The 12,252-nt window shown below is 63.8% G+C and overlaps 1 long non-coding RNA gene across 10 annotated transcripts in view; it reads left to right on the plus strand.

Annotated features, from left to right (window-relative positions):
• LOC116152181 (uncharacterized) overlaps nt 1–12,252 on the plus strand; it is a 123,525-nt gene that overhangs the window by 46,282 nt on the left and 64,991 nt on the right. For 9 of the 10 annotated variants that reach the window (XR_010379366.1, XR_010379372.1, XR_010379367.1 and 6 more), the window contains 3 exons: nt 224–303; nt 6,154–6,233; nt 12,084–12,163. This is a non-coding gene — a long non-coding RNA (uncharacterized LOC116152181). Of the gene's footprint in view, nt 1–223; nt 304–4,659; nt 4,815–6,153; nt 6,234–12,083; nt 12,164–12,252 lie in introns of all 10 variants that reach the window. The other variant, XR_010379368.1, reaches the window with a different exon arrangement.

A 12,252-nucleotide genomic window follows, 5' to 3' on the forward strand; every position in this document is an offset into this window, starting at 1 on the left:
TCCTTCCGTCCGACACCCGCGCAATTTCCAAAGGACGAGTGCGGTTGATTTTTCACACCCTGCTTTCCTCGGAAGTTTTGCTGGTCCCGGGGAGCTGGTACGAATAGTCACCGAAGACACTGTCGAGGTTGCCTGGGCCGGGGCTGCACGCGGCCCGTTGTTAACCAGCAGCGTGGCGGTCCCTCACTGAGTGAAGGGCGTTGGGCTCTCTCTCTCGTTGCAGAGGAGGCAGAGCGCGGAAGGAAAGGTGGAGAAGGGACATCATCGGGGACGTCGGTCCATCTCTAGGCGCTGGTGTTCTGGGTGAGTGAGTGCTTTCTGTTCCCTTCCTTCTCCTCTTCCAAAAGAGTTTATTTCATCATGGGAAAGAGGCAGTGATTCTGGTATGTCGGCAAGCCTCGAGGAGGAGAGACTCCCAAGGTAGGTTCCCGGCAGCGGGGGGACACTGGTGTACTAGGCCGGAGTTTTCCGCCGTGGCAGAGAAAGGCTCTCGAGGCAGGTCGTGATTGTGGAGTGGGAAGGAAGAGATGCTTGGACGAGCATGTGGATCATCCGTGTACATGCGGGCGATCGGCACGTGGAAACTGAGGTCAGTGTCCTGCAGGACCGGGGAGAGTGGAGAGGAATTGGGCCCGAGCCAGGGCCTGGGGCGTGTGCACCTGCGACCGGGACCCAGATTGGCCTCCAGCTTCTGTGGAGCTTAACTGCCAGCGACGTGATCATTCGGCCGCCCACCTCACCCACGAGAAGCCGCGGTCTCAGCCCCAAGGGGGCACAGGCGGTTGGTGACCCTTTGAGGAGATCCAGGCCTGTTAGGCCTTTGGCCTTTTGTGCTGTGAGGGCAGGAGCCCCGTATGCCTGTTCCTCCCCTCGCCTCCTGAGCACCCTTGGGCCCAGCTCGCTCCACCCTGGCACTCGCCCAGGCCGGGAAGGCCATGGGAGGGCGCTCTTGCTGGATTATTGAGAGGTTGCGCCGGCTGGACGTTTGGGAAGGGGGATGCGGACGAGACTGGTGACCCGTGAGATTGTGTCTCGCCAGGCACGGGCCGGATGTGACTCGAACTCTGTGCCCACACTCAGTGTGTTTCCCAAGGTCTTCGGCTTGGGAACCGATTGCTAAAGATACAGCTGCAGGTCCACTGCTGGGTGCCTCGATGGGGGAGTCCTCGCTTTTTTGTGGTGAAGGCAGCTTGAGAGGACCCCTCAGAGACCAGGCCACTCAGGGTGGCGTACAAGGGTTTGAGGCGCCCGCCCGTCCCCCGTCCCCCGTCCCCCGTCCCGCCAAAGTGGCCAAGATGTTGAGGCACCTTGCTTTTCGCCTGCCAGGTTGGAGCCTGCTTGGCATTTCTTTTTTTCGTCAGCGAAGGGCGGAGGGAGAGGACTGGGGAGAGGCAGGTTGCTGTTTCTGGTGCGATGCTGCCATCAAGAGGAACAGGTCCGCCAGTCGCCAGCCTCGCGGACCCTGTGCTGTCCCTTCCTGGGGAGGAGTGGCAGGGGCGTACAGTCGGGAACAAGGGCCCGGCCCGTGCCCCGGGAAATCAAGAGCTCCGCCAGCGAAGGGGCAGGAGGTGTGACCCGAGGCCTTAGAAGCTCCAGAGACGGGCACCGGGGGAAGGCGCTCGGCCCCCGTCCCGTCCCCCCACACACACCCCCCCCCCCCGGCCCCCCTCCGCCGGTGCCTGGCTTGTAGGGTAGAGGAAGTGGAGGCTCCGGGACTCTGGCGGCCGCCATGTCTGGGCGGGACTAGAGGAAGCTGCTCGGTTGGAGCCCAGGCCAGGCCAGGGGCCGCCCTGGGCTGCCCCGGGGCCGCGGGCTTTTGGCCGCGTGCGTGCCCCTTCCCCTGGGAGTAAGAGCAGGTCCGGCCTGGGCAGGCCCAGGGCCCCCGAAGCCTCTCTGGGCCGCGTTGAGCCCAGCCAGAGTTGTGCTGCCATTGGCAGCAGTGGCGGAGTCCGGCCCAGTGCCGCTTTTCTGTCCAGCTCGGGGATGACGTGGGGAGCCTGGCTACCCAGTGCCAAGGGGGCCCGAGGCCCAGCGAGGGCTCGCAGTCGGAGTCCAGAGGGGAACGGCGCTCTCAGGACCAAGGAGACACTGCAGAAGGAGCCCTTCTCCTGAGCCAAGAATTTCTGCCATTTCCCGGGGTGTCCAGGATTCTGGCACAGGCCTGTCGTGTCCTGTCCCCAGGGCTCCCGGACCCACCTCCTCGAGAGGACAGCACAGGAGAGGAGCCGGGCCGAGCGGACCCCTGGGCCATGCCTTTGCAGACTTCGGCTTTGTCCCGAAGAGGCCCCGAGCCTCACTTCAGCGATGAGAAGGAAGGGCCCTGGCTTCCATTCAGCCCTGGCTCTCCAGGTCTTGACCCTGTGGCCCTGTGCTTGCGGCCGCAGCCCAGCGGGGAAATCAAGAAGAGGTCTCAAGACGCTGCGTAAGGCCCACCTCTGTTGGACTGAGCGAAAGGCGCGCGCGCGCGCGCGCCCCCCCCCCCCCCCCCACCTCCCCTATCACCACCCCTCATCCAGCTTGTCTCCCAAGTGCATACTCCGGGCACACGACCGTTCCTTCTAGACCCTGACTGTCCCCACGGGCCTCTTCTGGAGCAAGCCCTGCGGTGGCTCGTTCCTGCGCTTTGCCCAGCTCTTAACCTGCCTGGGGGTCAGCAGGCTTGCGGGGCCGGGGGTGGCTGTAGCGGTGGTGCTGGTGGTTTGGTGGTAACGTACCGGGCGAGGCTTCGAACTCCAGGAACAAGTCTCCAGGCTGGACCCCTCCCTCCACACATTCCACTTGGCTTTCACCCCTCTTGGAAGGTTGCTGACACCCGCCCCCTGCCCCTTCTTTCACACTTGGGAGCCGGCCGAAACTCTGCCAACAGGCGGTCTCACGTGGGCAGAGCCCTTCCTTGGGGCCAGGGCCTGGCCTCCCTGATCTGACTGGTTCCCTGGCCCCAGGTGGTCTCAGTGTGCCCCCCTGGCTAGGGTCAGCGGCTGCCCCTGCGAACCTTGGGCCCCGTGGGAAAAATCTCCGGCGTCCCCCCAAACAAGAGGACCCGGGTCGTCCACGACGAGGGAGGCCCCCCGAGGACCAAGGCGTCCCCTGGCTGCAGCGTGCCCGTGCCCGTGCCCGTGCCCGAGCCCGAGCCCGAGCCCGAGCCCGAGATAGAAGGCGGAAAACTTTGGCCCTCGATCCCCTCCCTGCGGACGGTGATGTCCATCTCAGCGTGCTGATGTTGGCCCAGTTGTATCCCGTCCCGAGTGGGTCTGGATACCCAGTGTGATACGGGACAGGAAGGGCCTCATGGGGTCCTGTGGGGCATGGCACCCAGACCCTCTGTGGCGGGCGCAAAAGTAAACGAAACACACGCCGAACCGGAAGTGGAGCTGGAACTCGGGATGTGCGGCCCGCCTACGTTGCGCTTCCTTGTCTGGCTCCGGGACCAGACACTAATCGGGAAATTCTCCGTCCTGTCTGCAGAATGCTGCCCCTGACAGGGTGGCCGCCTCCTCCCCCTTTCCCCTCTGTCCACGTTGCTGGACCCGGGGCCTCCGACGGGGCAGCGGCAACGGGTCCTGGGTTCCCCCGGGATCCCACCGGCGGACCTGGGTCCCGCAAGGAGGGCAGAGTTTCGGGGGCCGGACGCCCTGGATGGGGTAGCTTCAGCTCCTGGTTCCGGAACATGGCGGCTGCCGAGGCCACGCCCCCAAGGCTGGGAAGCCCGGCCGGCCTGACAGCCAGGGGCTCCCGGGTGGGCGAGCTCGGCTCCCACCACCTCCTTTCGCTCCCGCACCTTACTCTGGCGGTGTTCCGGAGTTGGCCGCCCCCACCCCCACCCCCACCGGGAATCCTCTGAGTGAACCAGACCCACCCTTCGTCCCATCACAGGCCCTTGCCCACGGTATCCACAGGCAGGGTTTGGAGGCCGTGCTCAAAAAGCTTCCGCTTGATGGCACTGTTGCTCCAGAAATGCCAACCACCCTTGCGAGCGTGGCCTCTCCCTCCGCCCTTTGTGGATCAAAAAAGGCCCAGGGAGGCCCAAGAGCCATCCAGGCCCTGCAAGTGGGGTTGGCTCTACTGGTCTACTGGGGTGTTGCGCGGAGGTGGTGTCTCTCTCCCCTTCGGGGCTTCTCGTGGGCAGAAGGCCGGTACATGTGCGGACAGCCAAAGGGATGCGTGTGTATCCGTGGCTCCATCTCCGCTTCGCTCTAGTCCACACTTCCTGGCGACCGGGGACCCTGTTTATGTCTGCGCACTTGGGGACCGGTACCCATACGGGTCTTCTCAGGCAGAAGCCTAGCTCTCTCAGGACACTGATTCAGAGCTCGAGGTGGCACGGGGACCCGCATGTCCCCTCTTGTTGCGTGGTTGTCTCTCTCCTGCTCTCCTCCAGCTACCTCAACGGGCCTAAGGGCTCCGGAGCAGGCCCAAGAGGGGCTAGGCCACGGGGACAGCGGGAGGAACTGACAGGGACCCGGGGAGCTGGGGTGGATTGTTCCTGCTCACCTCCAGGGGGGCTCGGGAAGTCACTCTGCCAGCGAGTGCCCTCGGGAGGTTGTGGTGGTAGGGGTCCTGGGCAGTGGAGGGGGGGAGGGTGGGGGAGGATGTGCGCGTATGCGTGCGGGTTTGAAGTCCATGGGACAGGTGCAGAGCTCAGTGTCTCCATCCACACAGATACAGGACCTTGGTGAGGGCCATTAGTTCAGCGGACCCTTCTGGGAAGCTCTCCACGGGAGTGTGTTCCGTACTCTACCCTCAAACCCCGGACTCGTTCGCACCTATGTACTTACGTATTTACGTACGTAAGGGTGCGCGTGTGTCGTAAGGAGGTACGTGTACCAGGGACACACGTGCACTTGCGTATGTGTGCGTATGCGTGTATATTCACATAGACCGTTCCTTCTCTCGTACTTTTCCCCTGTGAGTGCGTTGGAGGTGCCACCGTGGAGGGAGATGTATTATCCCAGTCAAGGCAGAAGCCCTCACCGGTGCACCGTGGCGGCTCCTCACTTGTGCCTCCGCCTTGCGACCCCCTCCCTGCAGTGGGAAAGACGTGGGATTGTTGTGTGCGCGCGCTCGCGGGCTTGAATGCAGGTGAAAGCAAGCCGACGCACAGAGGGCCGTGTCCATCTCGCCTGCTCTGGGACCCCACCGGGCTGACGTAGCAATGTAGGCTCTTTTGCGTTCGTTGGCTCTCAGCGTTGTAGGTCCCCTGGCCTTGGTGTGTCTGTGCAGAGTCAGGTCCTGTCCTGCTAGATCCTCTCCTTTTCTTTTGCGACCACCAGCCAGGGTAGAGTGCCCTTGTCTCAGCTGGGGCGGGGTGCGGGATGCTGGGGGGAATGGCGGGGAGCAGGGAGGAGCCTGCCTTGTTTCACCTGTCCCTTGTCTTTGGACACTAGGGCCCTCTCTTCTTTCTGCCTCCCTTCCTCCCTGTCATCGATGGAGGCGCCGCGCGCCGAGGCGTGCAGAGTCGTAGTTACCCAGGCGCCAGGTGTGCGTGGTGGCGTCACCGGGGTTCGTTTTCCGGGCTCGGCGTCCACCCGGAGCAAAGCTGTGGGGTAGCCGAGCCCGGAAAACTCGCACCGCCCCCCCTCCGACTCCCCCCCCCCCCCCCCCCCGGTCCCAGGACACAAGGCCTCGTCCCCGGGAAGTCAGTGCAGTGGAGCTGTGTGCGGCCAGGGATGGGAGAGCTTGGTGACTGCTTACCAGCCCGTCATAGGAGCTGCCTGTCAGTGGAGGGTCTGCCTTTCCAGTTGCGGTGGAGGGCGCGGGCTTGCCAAGTTACCCATCGCTATCCCGCCACAGTCCCTCGGGTCCAGAGCCGAGGAGGAGAGCTCTGCGGCTATAAACGCTAAGGTGATGGCTGTGGTTCCCACGGAAGACAGATTGGTGGTGGGGGGAGGTATGATCCAGGTTTGACCCGACACGGTCCTTCCTGTAAGAGCTCCTTCCGTCCGACACCCGCGCAATTTCCAAAGGACGAGTGCGGTTGATTTTTCACACCCTGCTTTCCTCGGAAGTTTTGCTGGTCCCGGGGAGCTGGTACGAATAGTCACCGAAGACACTGTCGAGGTTGCCTGGGCCGGGGCTGCACGCGGCCCGTTGTTAACCAGCAGCGTGGCGGTCCCTCACTGAGTGAAGGGCGTTGGGCTCTCTCTCTCGTTGCAGAGGAGGCAGAGCGCGGAAGGAAAGGTGGAGAAGGGACATCATCGGGGACGTCGGTCCATCTCTAGGCGCTGGTGTTCTGGGTGAGTGAGTGCTTTCTGTTCCCTTCCTTCTCCTCTTCCAAAAGAGTTTATTTCATCATGGGAAAGAGGCAGTGATTCTGGTATGTCGGCAAGCCTCGAGGAGGAGAGACTCCCAAGGTAGGTTCCCGGCAGCGGGGGGACACTGGTGTACTAGGCCGGAGTTTTCCGCCGTGGCAGAGAAAGGCTCTCGAGGCAGGTCGTGATTGTGGAGTGGGAAGGAAGAGATGCTTGGACGAGCATGTGGATCATCCGTGTACATGCGGGCGATCGGCACGTGGAAACTGAGGTCAGTGTCCTGCAGGACCGGGGAGAGTGGAGAGGAATTGGGCCCGAGCCAGGGCCTGGGGCGTGTGCACCTGCGACCGGGACCCAGATTGGCCTCCAGCTTCTGTGGAGCTTAACTGCCAGCGACGTGATCATTCGGCCGCCCACCTCACCCACGAGAAGCCGCGGTCTCAGCCCCAAGGGGGCACAGGCGGTTGGTGACCCTTTGAGGAGATCCAGGCCTGTTAGGCCTTTGGCCTTTTGTGCTGTGAGGGCAGGAGCCCCGTATGCCTGTTCCTCCCCTCGCCTCCTGAGCACCCTTGGGCCCAGCTCGCTCCACCCTGGCACTCGCCCAGGCCGGGAAGGCCATGGGAGGGCGCTCTTGCTGGATTATTGAGAGGTTGCGCCGGCTGGACGTTTGGGAAGGGGGATGCGGACGAGACTGGGTGACCCGTGAGATTGTGTCTCGCCAGGCACGGGCCGGATGTGACTCGAACTCTGTGCCCACACTCAGTGTGTTTCCCAAGGTCTTCGGCTTGGGAACCGATTGCTAAAGATACAGCTGCAGGTCCACTGCTGGGTGCCTCGATGGGGGAGTCCTCGCTTTTTTGTGGTGAAGGCAGCTTGAGAGGACCCCTCAGAGACCAGGCCACTCAGGGTGGCGTACAAGGGTTTGAGGCGCCCGCCCGTCCCCCGTCCCCCGTCCCCCGTCCCGCCAAAGTGGCCAAGATGTTGAGGCACCTTGCTTTTCGCCTGCCAGGTTGGAGCCTGCTTGGCATTTCTTTTTTTCGTCAGCGAAGGGCGGAGGGAGAGGACTGGGGAGAGGCAGGTTGCTGTTTCTGGTGCGATGCTGCCATCAAGAGGAACAGGTCCGCCAGTCGCCAGCCTCGCGGACCCTGTGCTGTCCCTTCCTGGGGAGGAGTGGCAGGGGCGTACAGTCGGGAACAAGGGCCCGGCCCGTGCCCCGGGAAATCAAGAGCTCCGCCAGCGAAGGGGCAGGAGGTGTGACCCGAGGCCTTAGAAGCTCCAGAGACGGGCACCGGGGGAAGGCGCTCGGCCCCCGTCCCGTCCCCCCACACACACCCCCCCCCCCCGGCCCCCCTCCGCCGGTGCCTGGCTTGTAGGGTAGAGGAAGTGGAGGCTCCGGGACTCTGGCGGCCGCCATGTCTGGGCGGGACTAGAGGAAGCTGCTCGGTTGGAGCCCAGGCCAGGCCAGGGGCCGCCCTGGGCTGCCCCGGGGCCGCGGGCTTTTGGCCGCGTGCGTGCCCCTTCCCCTGGGAGTAAGAGCAGGTCCGGCCTGGGCAGGCCCAGGGCCCCCGAAGCCTCTCTGGGCCGCGTTGAGCCCAGCCAGAGTTGTGCTGCCATTGGCAGCAGTGGCGGAGTCCGGCCCAGTGCCGCTTTTCTGTCCAGCTCGGGGATGACGTGGGGAGCCTGGCTACCCAGTGCCAAGGGGGCCCGAGGCCCAGCGAGGGCTCGCAGTCGGAGTCCAGAGGGGAACGGCGCTCTCAGGACCAAGGAGACACTGCAGAAGGAGCCCTTCTCCTGAGCCAAGAATTTCTGCCATTTCCCGGGGTGTCCAGGATTCTGGCACAGGCCTGTCGTGTCCTGTCCCCAGGGCTCCCGGACCCACCTCCTCGAGAGGACAGCACAGGAGAGGAGCCGGGCCGAGCGGACCCCTGGGCCATGCCTTTGCAGACTTCGGCTTTGTCCCGAAGAGGCCCCGAGCCTCACTTCAGCGATGAGAAGGAAGGGCCCTGGCTTCCATTCAGCCCTGGCTCTCCAGGTCTTGACCCTGTGGCCCTGTGCTTGCGGCCGCAGCCCAGCGGGGAAATCAAGAAGAGGTCTCAAGACGCTGCGTAAGGCCCACCTCTGTTGGACTGAGCGAAAGGCGCGCGCGCGCGCGCGCCCCCCCCCCCCCCCCACCTCCCCTATCACCACCCCTCATCCAGCTTGTCTCCCAAGTGCATACTCCGGGCACACGACCGTTCCTTCTAGACCCTGACTGTCCCCACGGGCCTCTTCTGGAGCAAGCCCTGCGGTGGCTCGTTCCTGCGCTTTGCCCAGCTCTTAACCTGCCTGGGGGTCAGCAGGCTTGCGGGGCCGGGGGTGGCTGTAGCGGTGGTGCTGGTGGTTTGGTGGTAACGTACCGGGCGAGGCTTCGAACTCCAGGAACAAGTCTCCAGGCTGGACCCCTCCCTCCACACATTCCACTTGGCTTTCACCCCTCTTGGAAGGTTGCTGACACCCGCCCCCTGCCCCTTCTTTCACACTTGGGAGCCGGCCGAAACTCTGCCAACAGGCGGTCTCACGTGGGCAGAGCCCTTCCTTGGGGCCAGGGCCTGGCCTCCCTGATCTGACTGGTTCCCTGGCCCCAGGTGGTCTCAGTGTGCCCCCCTGGCTAGGGTCAGCGGCTGCCCCTGCGAACCTTGGGCCCCGTGGGAAAAATCTCCGGCGTCCCCCCAAACAAGAGGACCCGGGTCGTCCACGACGAGGGAGGCCCCCCGAGGACCAAGGCGTCCCCTGGCTGCAGCGTGCCCGTGCCCGTGCCCGTGCCCGAGCCCGAGCCCGAGCCCGAGCCCGAGATAGAAGGCGGAAAACTTTGGCCCTCGATCCCCTCCCTGCGGACGGTGATGTCCATCTCAGCGTGCTGATGTTGGCCCAGTTGTATCCCGTCCCGAGTGGGTCTGGATACCCAGTGTGATACGGGACAGGAAGGGCCTCATGGGGTCCTGTGGGGCATGGCACCCAGACCCTCTGTGGCGGGCGCAAAAGTAAACGAAACACACGCCGAACCGGAAGTGGAGCTGGAACTCGGGATGTGCGGCCCGCCTACGTTGCGCTTCCTTGTCTGGCTCCGGGACCAGACACTAATCGGGAAATTCTCCGTCCTGTCTGCAGAATGCTGCCCCTGACAGGGTGGCCGCCTCCTCCCCCTTTCCCCTCTGTCCACGTTGCTGGACCCGGGGCCTCCGACGGGGCAGCGGCAACGGGTCCTGGGTTCCCCCGGGATCCCACCGGCGGACCTGGGTCCCGCAAGGAGGGCAGAGTTTCGGGGGCCGGACGCCCTGGATGGGGTAGCTTCAGCTCCTGGTTCCGGAACATGGCGGCTGCCGAGGCCACGCCCCCAAGGCTGGGAAGCCCGGCCGGCCTGACAGCCAGGGGCTCCCGGGTGGGCGAGCTCGGCTCCCACCACCTCCTTTCGCTCCCGCACCTTACTCTGGCGGTGTTCCGGAGTTGGCCGCCCCCACCCCCACCCCCACCGGGAATCCTCTGAGTGAACCAGACCCACCCTTCGTCCCATCACAGGCCCTTGCCCACGGTATCCACAGGCAGGGTTTGGAGGCCGTGCTCAAAAAGCTTCCGCTTGATGGCACTGTTGCTCCAGAAATGCCAACCACCCTTGCGAGCGTGGCCTCTCCCTCCGCCCTTTGTGGATCAAAAAAGGCCCAGGGAGGCCCAAGAGCCATCCAGGCCCTGCAAGTGGGGTTGGCTCTACTGGTCTACTGGGGTGTTGCGCGGAGGTGGTGTCTCTCTCCCCTTCGGGGCTTCTCGTGGGCAGAAGGCCGGTACATGTGCGGACAGCCAAAGGGATGCGTGTGTATCCGTGGCTCCATCTCCGCTTCGCTCTAGTCCACACTTCCTGGCGACCGGGGACCCTGTTTATGTCTGCGCACTTGGGGACCGGTACCCATACGGGTCTTCTCAGGCAGAAGCCTAGCTCTCTCAGGACACTGATTCAGAGCTCGAGGTGGCACGGGGACCCGCATGTCCCCTCTTGTTGCGTGGTTGTCTCTCTCCTGCTCTCCTCCAGCTACCTCAACGGGCCTAAGGGCTCCGGAGCAGGCCCAAGAGGGGCTAGGCCACGGGGACAGCGGGAGGAACTGACAGGGACCCGGGGAGCTGGGGTGGATTGTTCCTGCTCACCTCCAGGGGGGCTCGGGAAGTCACTCTGCCAGCGAGTGCCCTCGGGAGGTTGTGGTGGTAGGGGTCCTGGGCAGTGGAGGGGGGGAGGGTGGGGGAGGATGTGCGCGTATGCGTGCGGGTTTGAAGTCCATGGGACAGGTGCAGAGCTCAGTGTCTCCATCCACACAGATACAGGACCTTGGTGAGGGCCATTAGTTCAGCGGACCCTTCTGGGAAGCTCTCCACGGGAGTGTGTTCCGTACTCTACCCTCAAACCCCGGACTCGTTCGCACCTATGTACTTACGTATTTACGTACGTAAGGGTGCGCGTGTGTCGTAAGGAGGTACGTGTACCAGGGACACACGTGCACTTGCGTATGTGTGCGTATGCGTGTATATTCACATAGACCGTTCCTTCTCTCGTACTTTTCCCCTGTGAGTGCGTTGGAGGTGCCACCGTGGAGGGAGATGTATTATCCCAGTCAAGGCAGAAGCCCTCACCGGTGCACCGTGGCGGCTCCTCACTTGTGCCTCCGCCTTGCGACCCCCTCCCTGCAGTGGGAAAGACGTGGGATTGTTGTGTGCGCGCGCTCGCGGGCTTGAATGCAGGTGAAAGCAAGCCGACGCACAGAGGGCCGTGTCCATCTCGCCTGCTCTGGGACCCCACCGGGCTGACGTAGCAATGTAGGCTCTTTTGCGTTCGTTGGCTCTCAGCGTTGTAGGTCCCCTGGCCTTGGTGTGTCTGTGCAGAGTCAGGTCCTGTCCTGCTAGATCCTCTCCTTTTCTTTTGCGACCACCAGCCAGGGTAGAGTGCCCTTGTCTCAGCTGGGGCGGGGTGCGGGATGCTGGGGGGAATGGCGGGGAGCAGGGAGGAGCCTGCCTTGTTTCACCTGTCCCTTGTCTTTGGACACTAGGGCCCTCTCTTCTTTCTGCCTCCCTTCCTCCCTGTCATCGATGGAGGCGCCGCGCGCCGAGGCGTGCAGAGTCGTAGTTACCCAGGCGCCAGGTGTGCGTGGTGGCGTCACCGGGGTTCGTTTTCCGGGCTCGGCGTCCACCCGGAGCAAAGCTGTGGGGTAGCCGAGCCCGGAAAACTCGCACCGCCCCCCCTCCGACTCCCCCCCCCCCCCCCCCCCGGTCCCAGGACACAAGGCCTCGTCCCCGGGAAGTCAGTGCAGTGGAGCTGTGTGCGGCCAGGGATGGGAGAGCTTGGTGACTGCTTACCAGCCCGTCATAGGAGCTGCCTGTCAGTGGAGGGTCTGCCTTTCCAGTTGCGGTGGAGGGCGCGGGCTTGCCAAGTTACCCATCGCTATCCCGCCACAGTCCCTCGGGTCCAGAGCCGAGGAGGAGAGCTCTGCGGCTATAAACGCTAAGGTGATGGCTGTGGTTCCCACGGAAGACAGATTGGTGGTGGGGGGAGGTATGATCCAGGTTTGACCCGACACGGTCCTTCCTGTAAGAGCTCCTTCCGTCCGACACCCGCGCAATTTCCAAAGGACGAGTGCGGTTGATTTTTCACACCCTGCTTTCCTCGGAAGTTTTGCTGGTCCCGGGGAGCTGGTACGAATAGTCACCGAAGACACTGTCGAGGTTGCCTGGGCCGGGGCTGCACGCGGCCCGTTGTTAACCAGCAGCGTGGCGGTCCCTCACTGAGTGAAGGGCGTTGGGCTCTCTCTCTCGTTGCAGAGGAGGCAGAGCGCGGAAGGAAAGGTGGAGAAGGGACATCATCGGGGACGTCGGTCCATCTCTAGGCGCTGGTGTTCTGGGTGAGTGAGTGCTTTCTGTTCCCTTCCTTCTCCTCTTCCAAAAGAGTTTATTTCATCATGGGAAAGAGGCAGTGATTCTGGTATGTCGG

Source organism: Camelus dromedarius, chromosome X, assembly GCF_036321535.1.
Source record: "Camelus dromedarius isolate mCamDro1 chromosome X, mCamDro1.pat, whole genome shotgun sequence".
In the NCBI taxonomy this organism is placed as follows: Eukaryota; Metazoa; Chordata; class Mammalia; order Artiodactyla; family Camelidae; genus Camelus; species Camelus dromedarius.